This window comes from Pituophis catenifer, unplaced genomic scaffold (assembly GCF_029215685.1).
Source record: "Pituophis catenifer annectens isolate HBS135680 unplaced genomic scaffold, rPitCat1.0.hap2 SCAF_4, whole genome shotgun sequence".
Classification (NCBI taxonomy): domain Eukaryota; kingdom Metazoa; phylum Chordata; class Lepidosauria; order Squamata; family Colubridae; genus Pituophis; species Pituophis catenifer.
The window spans coordinates 96,403,922-96,419,237 of record NW_027256884.1 but is presented as its reverse complement, the minus strand read 5'-3'; the positions used below and the strand labels follow the sequence as shown (position 1 = coordinate 96,419,237).

General features: G+C 45.6%; 1 protein-coding gene across 6 annotated transcripts in view; it reads left to right on the top strand.

The window, feature by feature from the left end:
* BBX (BBX high mobility group box domain containing) overlaps nucleotides 1–15,316 on the top strand; it is a 126,284-nt gene that overhangs the window by 26,178 nt on the left and 84,790 nt on the right. The window contains exon 1 of one of the 6 annotated variants that reach the window (XM_070942709.1): nucleotides 1,175–1,252. The exons of the other annotated variants lie outside the window; for them this stretch is intronic. The gene's annotated coding sequence lies outside the window, so the exon portion shown is untranslated. Of the gene's footprint in view, nucleotides 1–1,174; nucleotides 1,253–15,316 lie in introns of those variants that run through there. 6 annotated transcript variants of the gene reach the window in all.

Genomic DNA, 15,316 nt, shown 5'->3' with positions numbered 1-15,316 from the left:
TTTCACTCAAACCGTGTCGTATTGAGACTGGACCCCACCTTCCTGCCTAAGGTGAACACTCCTTTCCATTGTGCGCAGGAACTGGTCCTCCCTGACTTCTGCCCGGAACCACGACATCATCTGGATGCAGACTGGCACTTATTGGACGTTCGCCGAGCGCTTCTCAGATATATTAGACGAACAGAACATTTCTGAAAATCGGAATCACTCTTTGTTTCTTTTCTGCCTGCCACTATGGGGCTCAAGGACTCATCCACGACCATCGGGAGATGGCTGAAGTCTTGCATCTCCAAGGCATATACAATTAGGCACAGGCCGGTTCCGTCAAGAATTCTTCCTCATTCCACTAGGAGCGCCGCTACCACGGCTGCCTGGGCCACGCACGCGTCCGTCTCCGACATCTGCAGGGCGGCCACCTGGTCATCTTTGAACCCCTTCATTCGGCACTACAAGGTGGATTCATTCGCCTCAGCAGAGGCGTCTTTCGGACGACGTGTGCTCTAAGCTGTGTGTTCTTCTTCAAATGCCGTGCAGCAGCCAGCCTCCCCCCTGATCTGAACTTGCTTGGGTATGTCCCAAAGCTTTGGATTCTCCAAGCAGCGGGTTGGAGAATGGACGTTGCTTACCTGAACGTCCCTTCTCGATGCGCTGCTGGAGAATCCAACCCACCCGGTCTGGCTCCTGGGAACTTCTTCTGACCTTTTACAGCATCTACCTTCGTGAACAAAACTGAAGCTCTGTCGAGCAAGTGGGCGTGTCTGAAGAAAAATTTAAAGGATCACACTCAGTGTAGGCTACTCGACTATTGAACAACCTGAAGCTTTGGATTCTCCAGCAGTGCATCGAGAAGGGACGTTCAGGTAAGCAACGTCCGTTTCCCTGATCTGTTTATTTAGTCACTTTATTAAAGAAGGCAATCTGGCACGATCTGTTTTAACAAACCCATGTTGGCTTCTTGGCAATCACTTTCTTCATTTTTATATGTTCATAAATCCAATGCTTGGTCATCTTTTCCAGGATTTTCCCAGATACAAATGTCAAGCTGATTGGTCTGTAGTGTCCTAGATCCACTTTTTCCCTTTTTTGTAGATTGGAACTACATCAGCTATTTTCCAGTACTTTGGCAGTTCCCCCATGTTCCAGGAGCTGTGAAAGATTTTGTTCAGTGGTTCTGAGAACACATCTGTAAGCTGCTTCCGAACTCTGGGATATAAACCTTTTTGTCCTGGTAATTTAAAATTGTCTAGAGTGGGTAAGTGTTTTCTTAGCAGTTTCTTTCCTATTTTCACCTGCATTCCTGTTCTGTCTCACACAGTGCTGGTTTTGGTAGCAAAAGTTTCATCAGTTACCTTGGCTTGATTGGGTGGCAAATAGAATAGAATAGAATTCAATTCAATTCAATTCATTATTGGCCAAGTGTGATTGGACACACAAGGAAGTTGTTTTTGGTGCATATTTTCTCAATGTACATAAAGAAAAAATAAAATATATTCATCAAGAATCATAAGATACAACACTTAGTGATAGTCATAGGATACTAATAAGCAATCAAATCATATTAGGAAACAATAAAAATAATGTAAAGATACAAGCAACATGGATATAGCCATAAGTGGGAAGAATAGGTACTAGTAAGGATGAGAAGAATGATAGTAATACAGTCTTAGTAGATAATTTGACAGTGTTGTGGGAATTAGTTGTTTAGCAAAGTGATGGCATTCGGGAAAAAACTCCTTGTGTCTTATTGTTCTGGTGTGCAGAGCCCTATAGCATTGTTTTGAGGATAGAAGTTGAAACAATTTATGTCCAGGATGTGAGGGGTCTGTAGATACCTTCATAGCCCTCTTTTTGACCGGTGCAGTATACAGGTCCTCAATGGAAAGCAGGTTGGTAGCAATTGTTTTTTCTGCAGTTATAATTATCAGTTGAAGTATAGTATGTACCTATATCAATGTCATTTCTTTTTCCTCTAATTTTCACCCAAATGCATTTGAGAAGGCTTTCATCCTTGATGTTGTATACTTTTATGGAGATTTAGTGATTCCTTACTTATAATACAAATCTCCCTCTTCTTTTGTTGGGTCTGGTTTTTTTTTTTTTTAACAATTTATATATTTGTAGCAGTATATTCCAGTTGTGGGTTCCATCCCACTACATTTCAGTAATGGCAACAAATATACAGAGGTCAGTATGAGTATTAATGTATAGGCATCTGAGCCCTTTTATGACTGACCTTGCATTTGCATTCTACTTCTCTTGTTTTATACCTGAGTTTCCCTTCCTTCTGATCAAGTTTCCATAAGTTTTAAACTAGCCACTATTCCTGTTACATTAACACTCAGGGAAGTAGAGCTTCCTTCAGATCAAGCTAATATGTTGCTATGATTCAACATTGTTGAATCATAGTGAACAAACCACTGTATTCTTCAAAAGTGAAGATTTTTCATTTTTACAAAGTCCAGTATGTTAGGTGAGAAATAGCTTTGACTGGAAATACAGTGTATTTTGAAGAAGCTTCAAAAGTGAAGACTTTTCATTTTTACAAGTTAGGTGAGAAGTAGCCTTGACTGGAAATAACATTGACAATTGGGTTTTGCTGCACTGCAAAATACATTAATGTTAAATAAAATAAGATTACACGCATATAGAAAAATAATATTCACAATTAATGGACAACATTTCATTGTTTGATGTCTGTTGGCAAGCAAATGGCTTAGCTTGCTAACACTTTACAAAATATCAAAGTGGAATTTGGGAAATAAGAATTCTAAAATGTGCCATCTGCTTTATATATTAAATTGAAGCAAGCACCACATGTTCCAGTTCCATTCTAGTTAAGTTCTTAGAACAAATAGGTATGTTATTTTTATTATACTATTAATTATAATGTTGCAATCAGCAACATGATGGCTATATTTAAAGAATGGATATTTCTATTTTTTAGCTGCAAAGGTGAATGATCAATACTGGTTTAAAGTTATCTGACAGGCTTTGTATAGATTTTAATCTTGGTTTCTACCATAGCAACTTAATATATTAGCTCTTTAGGAAAATAAAGACTGGATTGCCACTCAAAATAATTGCAACTTTCATCATTTTCATATTTTTTACATTTATTTATTCTAAAAGTAAATGCACATAATATGTAAATAGAAAGAAGAGAAAAAATAGAAATAAAATAAAAAAAGAAAATTTGGTAGACATTATTAGGAAACTACATAGTTTAAAATTCTCTCTATACTTGGCTGATTATTATTTTATAAGCATATTCATAAATGTTGAAATTGCTTTATTATGTTAGTTGTTTTGCCTTTAGAAACCAGTCCAGAATTGCTTTCTTATGTAATACATGATCTACAGGGAGCCATTCTTGCTTAAATTTAGTCAATTTGTGTATGTATATTTTGCCTTGTATTCGCCAGGTTTAGTCTCCTAGTCCAATATTGTATGCAAAAACCCTTTTACAATATTGAGCCAAATTTTTATCCATCAGCATATAGTTTAATGAATTGTGTTTTTTAATTTGTTCTGAAACAATTCCTAGTAGGAAAAAAAATAGAAGTTTCTTTTTTATATATACATACATTTTTATTAAAAGTTTTATAAAGATCATAAAAAACAAATTATGAAGAGCAAAGGAAGAAAATAAGGAGCTGTTGGGTCATTGTTTCAAAGTTATTTCCTTACCAAATTCCACAATGCCTTCAAAATTGACACAGCTTCTAATGTATTGCCCTCACTAGAAAAATTGCAATACAGGTTGTCCTCAACTTATGATCACAATTGAGCCCAAAATTTATATTGCTATATGAGAAATTTGTTGTGAGTTTGCCCTATTTTACGACTTTAATGCCACATTTGATAAGTGAATCACTGCAGTTGTTAAATTAGTAATATGGTTGTTAAGTGAATCTGGTTTCTCCATTGACTTTGCTTGTCAGAAGGTTGCAAAAGATGATCATATGACCCAGGGACACTGCAACCATCATAAACGTGAGTCAGTTGTCAAGCATCCAAATGTAAATCAGGTGACCATGGGCATCCTACAATATTCATAGGTAAAAAATGGTAATAAGTCTCTTTTTTCAGTGCAGTTGTATCTTTGAACGGTCATTAAGTAAACTGTTGTAAGTCAAAGACTACCTGTACATTCAGAAATGTATCTGCCTTAAAAATAGTCCATGTTGAACTGTATAGCATAGTCAAATATCAGCACAAGAAATATTTATGGCATTTTGTATTATGATAAAATTTATGTCATAAAATGTGTGATAAACTTTTCCAAATTTCAATTCTACAAGGTCATGATTTCCAGATTTTTGATGCATTTTGTAGGTTAGCTCATTTTTAAACTTGGTTCAAAAAAATTTACCCTTCACCTAGTTAAAGATGTCAGGAATCCCAGTTTTAGTAGTACATAGATGAAATATATCTAATATTAGGAATAAATGGGAAATCAGTTTAATGTATATTTAATTGTGACATCTACCAGAGCATCAAGCAAAAAAAGATAAGCAGACATCAACCAGCTTATCTCTCATTTGAAAATTCCCATGAAGTTCATAGGCTTAAAACATCCAAATGATTGTAAGGTTAAATACTGATTAAATATTATTAATTAAATATTATTAATCATTATTGCATAGTATTGCCCAATCAGATAAAAATGTCATGCTTATGAAAACATCTCTGGGTAATATCTAAAGAAAGAAAGAAAAATGTTTTGACAGAGTAGAAAATTGCAATAAAATATGTACTCCAATACATAATTTGATGATAAATTGTATTCGTTCTTATAGTTTTGCATAATTATATGGCATAAAGAAAAAGATATGTTTTAAATTACAAATGTTAATTGATATTTCCTTCTCACATGTATGTGTTAATTAGTGTTTCCTCCTCATATGTACATTTGAAATTGTCACGTTGAATTCTTTCCCTTAAGAATGCTTTCCTGCATTACACACACATGCAATTTATATATGAATGGTTCTTGTTACAAAACTGGTATTTAAAGTTAAATATATTGCAAACTAAATAATTTTTTAATGCGTAGCATCCAGTATTTGCTAGAGAAAAGTAATAAATGGTGTGAGGTGTTAAATAGAATTTAGGAATCCAACAGAAATTAAGAAAGTAATGTAATAAAGAATTAGTATACAGAGTTACACTAGTAGTTTATCCAGTTTGATATCCTGTCCAAAACAGCTGCAAGATATTGAGTGTCCTAGAGAGAAAAAAAGGGGGTGCGAGACAAAGAGGAAATGACTCACTACCTGTTGTTCACTTTCAACTTTTAGAAATCAGATGTTTTAATATGCTTTGCAAATGAACTTATGTGATGAGTGGTAGCAAGTTGTGTCCTCCAAGCATCTGTCAAATACATAGTTGGGTCTCAGTTGTGTTCTTAGTATTCAACATCAGTAATTTTATCATAGTATTCAACATAAGTAATTTTACTATTTAATGTGTTCATTTAGTACAAATTAATTATTTAATAATTTTGCTTTAAAAACTTTATTAAGAGGTCTATCGTAAATTACAATTCTATTGTGATGTTTTTCCATGCAAAGTCCTAATTGTATTATATTAAATGCATATTATACTTTTACTACAAGGCACTGGATAGTAAGAATGCAGTGCTTTGTATTTTAAGGCAGAAAATACCTAAGAGTGTTGTCAGGGAAGAACACACAAATAACACCTATCTGCAGCTCCTTAAACCTAATGTGGAATTATACTGTAGGTTTAGAAGGACGAAGTGCAATTCTGGAAAAGGCCCAGAGCACTTTCTTTCAGGTGTTGCAACAGGTGCAAGCACTGCACCATATATTAGAAGTCTATTTGCAAATACAGAAAAAATGTAAATCTTGTTTATATCCTTAGTGCTATAAACAGTGTTAATCATCTACTTTTTGTATAGTATTGTATATTAGTTCTATATAATGGTAATAGGACAATTTGACATATTCTCTTTTGGGGTATAGAAATCATTCCTACGTTATTATAAAACCAATCATCCATGAGGCTTTTCTAGTTGACCTACTAAGAAAAGTTCTGGTTTCACTTGAATGTTATTTTTAACTTTCTACATCATCATATGTATTTGTGCCCAATATCTTTTTACTTTTTACAAGTCCGCCATGCATGATTAAATGCTCCTTCATGTTTTTCATATTTCCAACAATGGTCAGTAATATCTTTATACACCTTAAGACAATTACTCTGGTATCATATACCAATGACACATCATTTTTAAAAGTTTTCTGTTACATAGAACTTCATATTTTTTAACCATATTTTTTCTCATTGATCCATTTGGATATTATAATCAAAATTCTTGATCATTTTATTGTACATTTGTAAATTGCTCTTCCTGTTTCATATCTTATTCATTCATATCTATTTTATCATACTATATTCCTGGAATACTTTTATCTATATTAAGTCTTGTTTTTAATTCTGCATATGAGAACCATTGAAATCTAAATCCTTCTGTAGTCAATTATCCTTTTGATTTCATCCTAAAATCCCCATTTTTCTGTTTTATTTATTTATTTGATTTTTATCTCAACATTATTACTTTATAAATTACGCAAAGTGACGAACATCCATACTATTGCCTCCTCCTCTTTTTCGTCACAACAATCACTCTGTGAGGTGGGTTGGGGTAGGAGAGAGTGACTGCGCCAAAGTCACCCAACTGACTTTCATGCCTAAGGCGGGACTGAACTCATGGTCTCATGGTTTCTAGGCCAGCATCTTAACCAACACCAAACAGGCTCTCTACTAGTAAATCTTTATATGTTAACCATTTGTCATTGCCTGCTTCTTTTCTATAAAACACTTCTTGGAGTGATGCCAGTAAAAGTATTTTGGGGCATAGGCTGCCTTTCTCTCTAATCTATCCATCCATCTATCTTTCTATCTATCTATCTATCTATCTACTATTTCATTCCTAATATTATTTTTCGAAATCTGCTTTAACCTTGTCATATCATAAGTAACCATGCCAAACGTCATATCATTACTTTCTAAAAGTTTCTTATTTCTTAACAAGCATTCTTTCATCTAAATCAAAAAGAAAACAGCAAAATACAGTTGTTGTTGTTGTTGTTGTTGTTGTTGTTGTTGTTGTTGTATGGCATTGTTGCATTAGCCAGAAGACTACAATGCAATTGCATAGTAGTAGTTTGGTTACAAGGTACCAATTCTTTTGTAGGAAACACACGCTTCCCATAGTGTGCCACATTAGGGCGAGCTAGCTTCACATCAGAAAGAAAAAAAGTGTCTCTTCCTACAGTATCATCCAAGGTCTCCTCCCTCCCCAGAGCCACCTCACAAACAGGCGCTGCAAACGGAAAGTACAGTGGGAAGGAATCTGACTGCCTGCATGGAGCACCAGTTCGTCCCCCCACTGAAGTGGTATCTACTTTATCTATTCACAGAGAACATACTTTTGAACTTTCGAAATGAGGGGAGTGACAGGAGCTTCCCTGACATGCAGTGCTCGGACTCAAACCGCTGGAACAGAAACCATCTCCAGTGTCATGAAGCCACTGAGCCACCACGCCTCTAAAAAGCAGTTTAAAATCATGATCTCATTTGTCATGGGCCTTTTTCCTGTGCGCTGCTCCCACTATCCATGCATGGGTTAATCCTTCAGTATTTGGCAACAACTGAGTGAAAGAAACAAAAGGCTCTTCCCCTTTCCGGCCCCCAAGCCACGCCTCTGTTCCCATGATCCCCCAGTCTTCACTCAGTTGCTGGCAACTACTGAAGTGTTTTTTTGGAGCTCCACAGGTTTTCCAGGTATAGTGCTTCTGTGGGTCTTTGCTCCTTCCTTCTCTTTAATTTCTTAGAGTCTGGGCTTTCCCCTTCTCTTCAGCGTCTAGGCGTTTGTTGATTTCATTTTGAATAGTTGCTTTTTCGCGCCCCTTTTTTTCTTGTGCCTGGCGCTTCGGCGCGAGGCACGTTCTACCAGCTGGTGGGGGGGGGAGCGGAGCCTTGCAGCCCGAATCCATCGGCTTGCTCCTTATCAGATCGGATTGACCCCCCCACGTGCGGTGCGGCTGCTAGCGAGTCGCGCCCCTCCAGCTGGCCAGCGGCATCGGATTCCTCGCCCCACACCCTCGATCGGCTGCAGGCACCGGAACGCGAGGGAAAGGACTGCGGGCGGCTTCGCGCTCATCAGCTGGGCGGCGGGTTTGGAAACTCCGGCCGCCCACGCAGTCCCGATCGAGCCGCTGTTGCTGAGCTACCTGCTGGCGCTCGCGCGAGGGAGAGGAAAGCGCCAGACGCCTCAGCAGCCTTCCCCTGGACAGGGGAGTCGCACGGCATCTGGTTGGACCCTCGGGCCGCCATTGTAAGACCGTTGCCAGAGTCGGGCACAGCGGAGCCACGTGCCAGCGCCATATTGGTGGACCTGCGGGCTGCCATTTTGGGCAGACTCTCCAGCCGGCACCTTCAGAGACCAGCGGCCCGGCTGCAGACCCCCCCCCACGCCTGCAAGGGGGCGGAGCATCTTCCTCCTCTACCATCTGAGGAGAAGATTTTGCACAACTTGAGCTCTCTTGGAGAGATCTGCCCTCTGGTGGCGGAGTGCAGCAACAGGGGGTCTGCCCAGCGCTCTCAAACCTCAGCCATGCCACACTCCCCTCCTTCTTCGGATATGGAATTGGAACTTAGCCCCCCTCACAAAAGCAGTAAAGGGGGCAAGAAGAAATCCAAAAAGAGGCATACGAGCGCTACCAGCAGAACTCCTTCAGAAGGAGCCTTGCCTTTTCAGGACAGAGATGCGTTAAGGAGGCACAACGCTCTCGAGAGACAGTGGGAGAAGGCTCAGAGGGCACTGGCAGGATCACCATCCAGGGAGCCCGCGACCTTGTATTCAGTGCATGCTTCCCCTAGAGGCATAGAATTGGGGATCTCAACTGTATCCGACATTGCAGTGACCCCAAGAACTCCCGATGTGCCCAGGTCTGGCCGCAGCACACCTCGCCCAGAGGCAGGCACGGGGCTCGCAGCGGAGGCCTCATCCACCCTCCTTCCTGCACATCATCATCATCGGGCCAGGGAGGCATCCAGTCCGTCGCCAAGCGCTAACCCGCTTCCCCAAGGGGGGGCCGGGATAGCCCCCCCATTGGACTTCCAGGCCATGTTTTCGGCCGCACTCTCCTCGTTCTTCAGCGCAACCCTGCAGCAGTCGTCGCAGGCTCCAGTCCAAGCCGCCCCGAGCCAGTCGCGGTGCCACCAGCCCCAGCCCCATCCTCAACCCAGGCGAGGGCAGGACTCCTCTTCGGAGGAATCAGACCAAGCAGAGGAGGGGCCTGAGGAGATGGAGTTATCAGAGGATGAGGGTCTAGCGCCTGACACACCGGCATTCACTGGCCTCTTCCGCCCAGCCTTGTTCAAGTCTCTACTCCACAAGGCTCGACTTACAACCAATCTTGGAGTGCCAGGGGATGTCCCAGCTGCCGCCCCACCAGCAGCGGGCCCGCACGACGCGCTTTTCAACTCATCAAAGCCGCAGAGGGATTTCATCCCATGCCCTCAGCTGTTTACGGAGGTCATCCAGAACCCCTGGGGACAACCAGCTTCCCTGGCCACACCCAGCAACCTGGACAAGAAGCTCTACTGTGCAGCCCCAGAGCTAGAGGACCTCCTAACGCTCCCTACGGTCGACCAGCCTGTGGCAGCATTGTCCTCCGGCGCCCTGATCTCCACCGACCCTCTCGACTCTCTCAAGGCGGAGGAAAAGAGGATGGAGGGGGCCTTCCGAAAGGCACATCAGGCAGCGGGCTGGGCAATCAGAGCCGCAACGGCAACGTCCTTTTTCAACCGTGCGTCGCTTATTTGGCTCCGGCACCTGCAGGACAGACTACCCCCTGAGGACACCAGGCTCCAGCAGGATATAAACAAGATAATAGCCGCCACTGAATACTCAGCCGACAGCTCATTGAACGCAGCCAAATTTGCCTCGAGAACTCTAGCTTCAACCCTTTCGGCTAGAAGACTCTTCTGGCTCCGGCCCTGGAAGGCCGATTTCAAAGCAAAATGGAAATTGGCAGCCGCGCCTTACAAAGCCCCGGAGCTCTTTGGCGCCGCTCTGGATCCGTTGCTAGTGGAGGGGAAGGACAAAAGAAAGATCCTCCCTTCGACCTACCGCCGCCAGGAACGCCGGTACACTCCCTACCCGCTACAACAGCCCTTTCGTGCCAGCGCGGGACCCAGGGGGTCCTCCTTTCATCGTCCCCAATTCCAAGGAGGAGATAGGTTCCAGGACCGGCAGCAGTTCCGAGACCGAGGGCGAAACCAGCAGCCGAGGCGCAACTTCCGCGGTGCCGGGTCGAAGCCAGCCAAACGAGGGAAATGACTCCAGGCTCGCAGGCCCCATAGGGGGAAGGCTCATCCACTTCCACCAGCAATGGGCCAGATCAACCTCGGACTCCTGGGTAAGGCGTACGACTGGTTCGGGACTGTCTATCGAATTTTCCGGTCAGCCGCCCCATCGCTTTGTCCGCTGTCCAATGCCCCGCTCCACAGAACAGCGGAACTTAATGGCGCAGGAGATAGAACACCTCCTGGAAGTCAATGCCATCGAAGCAGTCCCGCACGCCCAGAGGGGCTCCGGGTTCTATTCAACCCTCTTCCTAGTACCCAAGAACTCCGGGGGCTGGAGGGGCATACTAAACCTAAAACGGCTAAACCTGTCGGTTCAATACCACAGGTTCAAAATGCACTCCCTCAAATCTATCCTAGCGGGGGTGAGACAGGGCGACTTGCTCCAATCGGTCGACCTCCGGGAGGCCTATCTTCACGTGCCCATTCACCCGGAACACAGGCAGTTCCTGAGATTCGAATTCGCGGGAACACATTACCAGTACCGTGCGATGCCATTCGGTCTTTCGTCAGCTCCCCGCACCTTCACCAAATTGGTGGCGGTGGTAGCGGCCAGGCTTCGAACCATTCCGATTCGGTTGCTCTGCTACCTGGACGACATTCTGATCTTGTCCTCCACTCGAGAGCAGGCCACCGAGGACATGAAGAAGGTCCTGCAGGTCTTCCAGGACCACGGCTTCACCATAAACTTCGAAAAGAGTCATCTGCAGCCCACCACCAGACTCCTTCATCTGGGGGCACTGATAGACTCGGCCAGCGGCCAGGTTTACCTATCGCCGGACAGAGTCCAGAGCATCCGCTCTTTGATACAGCAGATCCTGTCGAAGAGGAGAGTTGCCCTGATCCATCTCTCCTGCCTCCTTGGAAAGATGGTATCCTGCTTCGGCATTGTTCCGTGGGCACGCAGACACTCGAGACCTCTGCAGTGGTTCCTGCTTCCATTTCAGCGAGCAGGCAGGGCCAACTCCAAACGGGCAGTACTCCTCACCCTTCAGGTCCGCCAGTCCCTCAGGTGGTGGACATCGCCCTCGCTTCTCAAGGGGTCCAGCTTCCTAGAGCCGGACCGACTGATCATCACCACCGACGCAAGCCTTCGAGGGTGGGGAGCCCACCTCCACAACCTGGTGGCACAGGGGCAGTGGTCCCGGCGGGAGACTCAGTGCAGCATCAACCTCCTGGAACTTCGGGCGATCAGACTGGCCCTTCGGGAGTTCCAATCGACGGTGAAAGGACATCACGTTCTAATCCTGACCGACAACATCTCGGCCAAGGCGCACGTCAACAGAGAGGGGGGCACAAGATCCCGCACCCTGATGCGAGAGGCCGCCGATCTCTTCAGCTGGGCAGAGAGTCACCTTCTCTCGATCAGGGCGGACCACATCTCAGGGGCATCCAATGTCACAGCAGACTGGCTCAGCAGAGAGACAATAGACCAAGCGGAATGGCAGCTCCACCCACAACTGTTCCGGGAGCTCGCCTCACGCTTCGGAAGCCCGGTGGTAGATCTCTGTGCAACCCCGGCCAACGCTCAGCTTCCCCGCTTCGTGTCACGCTACCCGACACCTCAGGCGGAGGACCACGATGCGTTGCGCTGCAGGTGGCCCGAGGGTCTCCTGTACGCGTTTCCACCAGTGCCTCTAATCCCCCGCCTCATCCGAAAACTGATATCGGAGAAGGCCGATCTGCTCCTGGTAGCCCCGAACTGGCCCCGGCGGCCGTGGTATGCCGACCTAGTGGCACTCTCCGTGGACCAACCGTGGGTGATCCCACCTCGGCGGCTCATCCTGCGCCAGGGGGAGGTCACGCACCCAGAGCCCCAGTGGCTACAATTAGCCGTCTGGCATTTGAACGCGTCATCCTGAAAAAGGACAACCTACCAGACGAAGTTGTGGCCACCATCCAAGCGGCTAGACGTCCGTCTACGACCCGCATCTATGAGGCGTCTTGGCAGGCGTTCTGTCGCTGGAGTGCCCGACAACACACCGACCCTACCTCTGCGGATATCCGTGACATCCTGCAATTTCTACAAGCTGGCCTTGACAAGGGTCTGACCCCTGCAACCCTACGAAGGCAGACAGCTGCGCTAGCGACGGTCATTGCTTGCCCCCCGTACCAGTCGCTCACGCACCACCCGCGCATTAAGGGGTTCCTACATGGGGCCACAAACCTTCGACCTCCTGCAGTGCATCGTTACCCGTCATGGGACTTGTCTTTGGTTCTGCGGGCACTGACCGGACCCCCCTTCGAACCCCTAAACTCAGCCTCTCTCAAGTACCTCTCGTTTAAGGTGACCTTCTTGCTGGCGATCACTTCGGCGAGAAGAGTCTCAGAGATAGCGGCACTTTCAGTCCGCAAGGACTTATGCATATTTCGTGAATCCACAGTGACGCTGCGGCTGGACCCGGCGTTCATCCCGAAGGTCAACTCGTGGTTCCATCGGGCCCAGGAACTCATCCTACCGGATTTCTGTCCCTCACCTCGAGATGCCAGGGAAGAGAGGTGGCACACGCTGGACGTCCGACGCGCTATCCGCATCTACATCCACCGGACCAAGCCCTTCCGCCGCACCGAGGGCCTCCTGGTTTCCTTTAGTCCGAGGTCCATGGGTCGGAAGGTATCAGCAGCCACGGTCAGCAGATGGATCAAGGCCTGCATTGCGATGGCCTACGATTCAAGCTCCAGACCGGCACCGGGCAGAATCCTCCCCCACTCTACCCGCAGTGCAGCCACGTCGGCGGCCTGGGCCACTCAAGCCTCGGTAGTGGACATCTGTAGGGCAGCGACTTGGTCGTCCCTCATGCCGTTCATTCGCCACTACAAGATCGATGTGTACAACTCCGCTGAGGCGTCCTTTGGCCGCAGAGTACTTCAGAAAGTGGTGTCTGAGGACAACGGTGGAGACAGTCAGCATCCCGCCCAGGGAATTTGAGCTTGGGTATATCCCATGCATGGATAGTGGGAGCAGCGCACAGGAAAATGGACGTTGTCTTACCTGAACGTCCTTTTTCTGGGCGCTGCGTACACTATCCATAACCCTCCCTCTTGGGCTGACTGCTCCCTCTGTGACTGTCTGGTTTCTTTTTACCGGCCCTTGTTTCAAGTTGGTGTTAATAAAGTTGAGTTTGATAGAATATCCTTTGTGGACTCCTTGTTAGCTGCGCCTTACGTTCAGACTGGGGGATCATGGGAACAGAGGCGTGGCTTGGGGGCCGGAAAGGGGAAGAGCCTTTTGTTTCTTTCACTCAGTTGTTGCCAAATACTGAAGGATTAACCCATGCATGGATAGTGTACGCAGCGCCCAGAAAAAGGACGTTCAGGTAAGACAACGTCCAGTTCATGTCTATAGATCCAGAATTAGATCCAGAATCCATGACTACATTGCTTCACAGTACACCTGACTTAATTGAATACACAAAGATCTATGGACTATGGATCTCATAAACCTCTTCTTAACTACATACTTCCAATTTGATGGCCCAATTTACCAACAAATTAAACAGATACCTACGGGATCACCATTTTCAGGACTTATAGCAGAGGTCGTCATGAAACGTCTAGAAGCCATAGAACTTCTATAGATACAGTTGAAACTATGGATCAAGTATGTAGATGACACCTTCACCATAATAAAAAAGAACCAATTAGAGAACACCCACAGAACCATTAATAACATTTTTTTAAGGAATCCAGTTTACTAGAGAAGAAAAAAACAACAACTGCTACCTTTCCTGGATATCCTGATCAGCAAAGACCACAATGTCAAACTAGAAACACAAGTCTACAGAAAAACCACCCATACTAACTAGGTGCTCCACTACCAAAGCAACAACTCAACCTCTCACAAGAGAAGCTGTGCAAGGACTTTATTTAAATAAGCCCAAACATACTGCAGAAAAACACATCCAGAACAACAGAAAAAGGAAATGGAGCATCTATACCAGTGTCACCAACTGGCGGTCTGCAGACCACTGGTGGTCCGCAAGAAAATTTTGGTAGTCTGTGGCGCACCCGGGTGGAAGAGCTGCTCTAGGATGAGCAATGGCCAGTCCTGTGACTACAGCTTTGGAATATGGGACTGGCCAGGCATGGTGGGGCTGTAAATCTCCACTGTAGAGGGAGGTTCATGCAACTTTGCAGCGCAGTCTTCGCCAGCCAGAATGAGATAATGGTGCAAGGGGAGTTGGTGGTGAAAGCAGGCCAAAGCAATGGATGGCGGGAACCCCGGGCTGTTTCCTCCCCCTGCTGTAGCTTCCTGTCAGCTGAACCCACCAGTGGCTGTCCCTGCCCTTCGTCCTCCCTTCCCAGTCACTCCTCTCCTGGCAAGGGAAAGATGGGGGATGGAGATTCGTTCCATATTCCAGAGCAGGAGCGAAGCTTCATTTCTTGCTGGATCTCCCGACTGTTTCTTCCGGCCATTGGTTCTCCGCGCACCTCAGTCTGTTGGGGAGATGCTTGACTTCCTCTCAGCCCCAAGACACTGGCTGTCCCATGAGAGAGAAAGAGAGAGAGAGAGAATGAGACTGAGAATGAGACAGAAAGAGAGAGAAAGAAAGAAAGAGACAAAGGGAATCAGGGAGAATGAGAGAGAATGAGTGGGAGGGAGAGAAAGCAAGAGGGAGAGAGTGAAAGAGAAAGACAGAATGAAAGAGAATGAGAGAGAGAGAGAGAGAAAGAAAGGGAATCAGAATGACTGGGAGAGAAAGTGAGAGAGGGAGAGAGAATGAGAGAGAAAGAGTGGGAGAGAGAGAGAGAGAGAGCCTGAAGGACCCCATCTTGTCACTGGGAGTCCAGGCGCTTCAGCAAGCGTCGCGCTGGATTCATATTAGTGGTCCATGGGACTTAAAATAATGACCTTGGTGGTCCCTGAGGCCCAAAAGGTTGGGGACCCCTGATCTACAATACATTCCAACAAAAT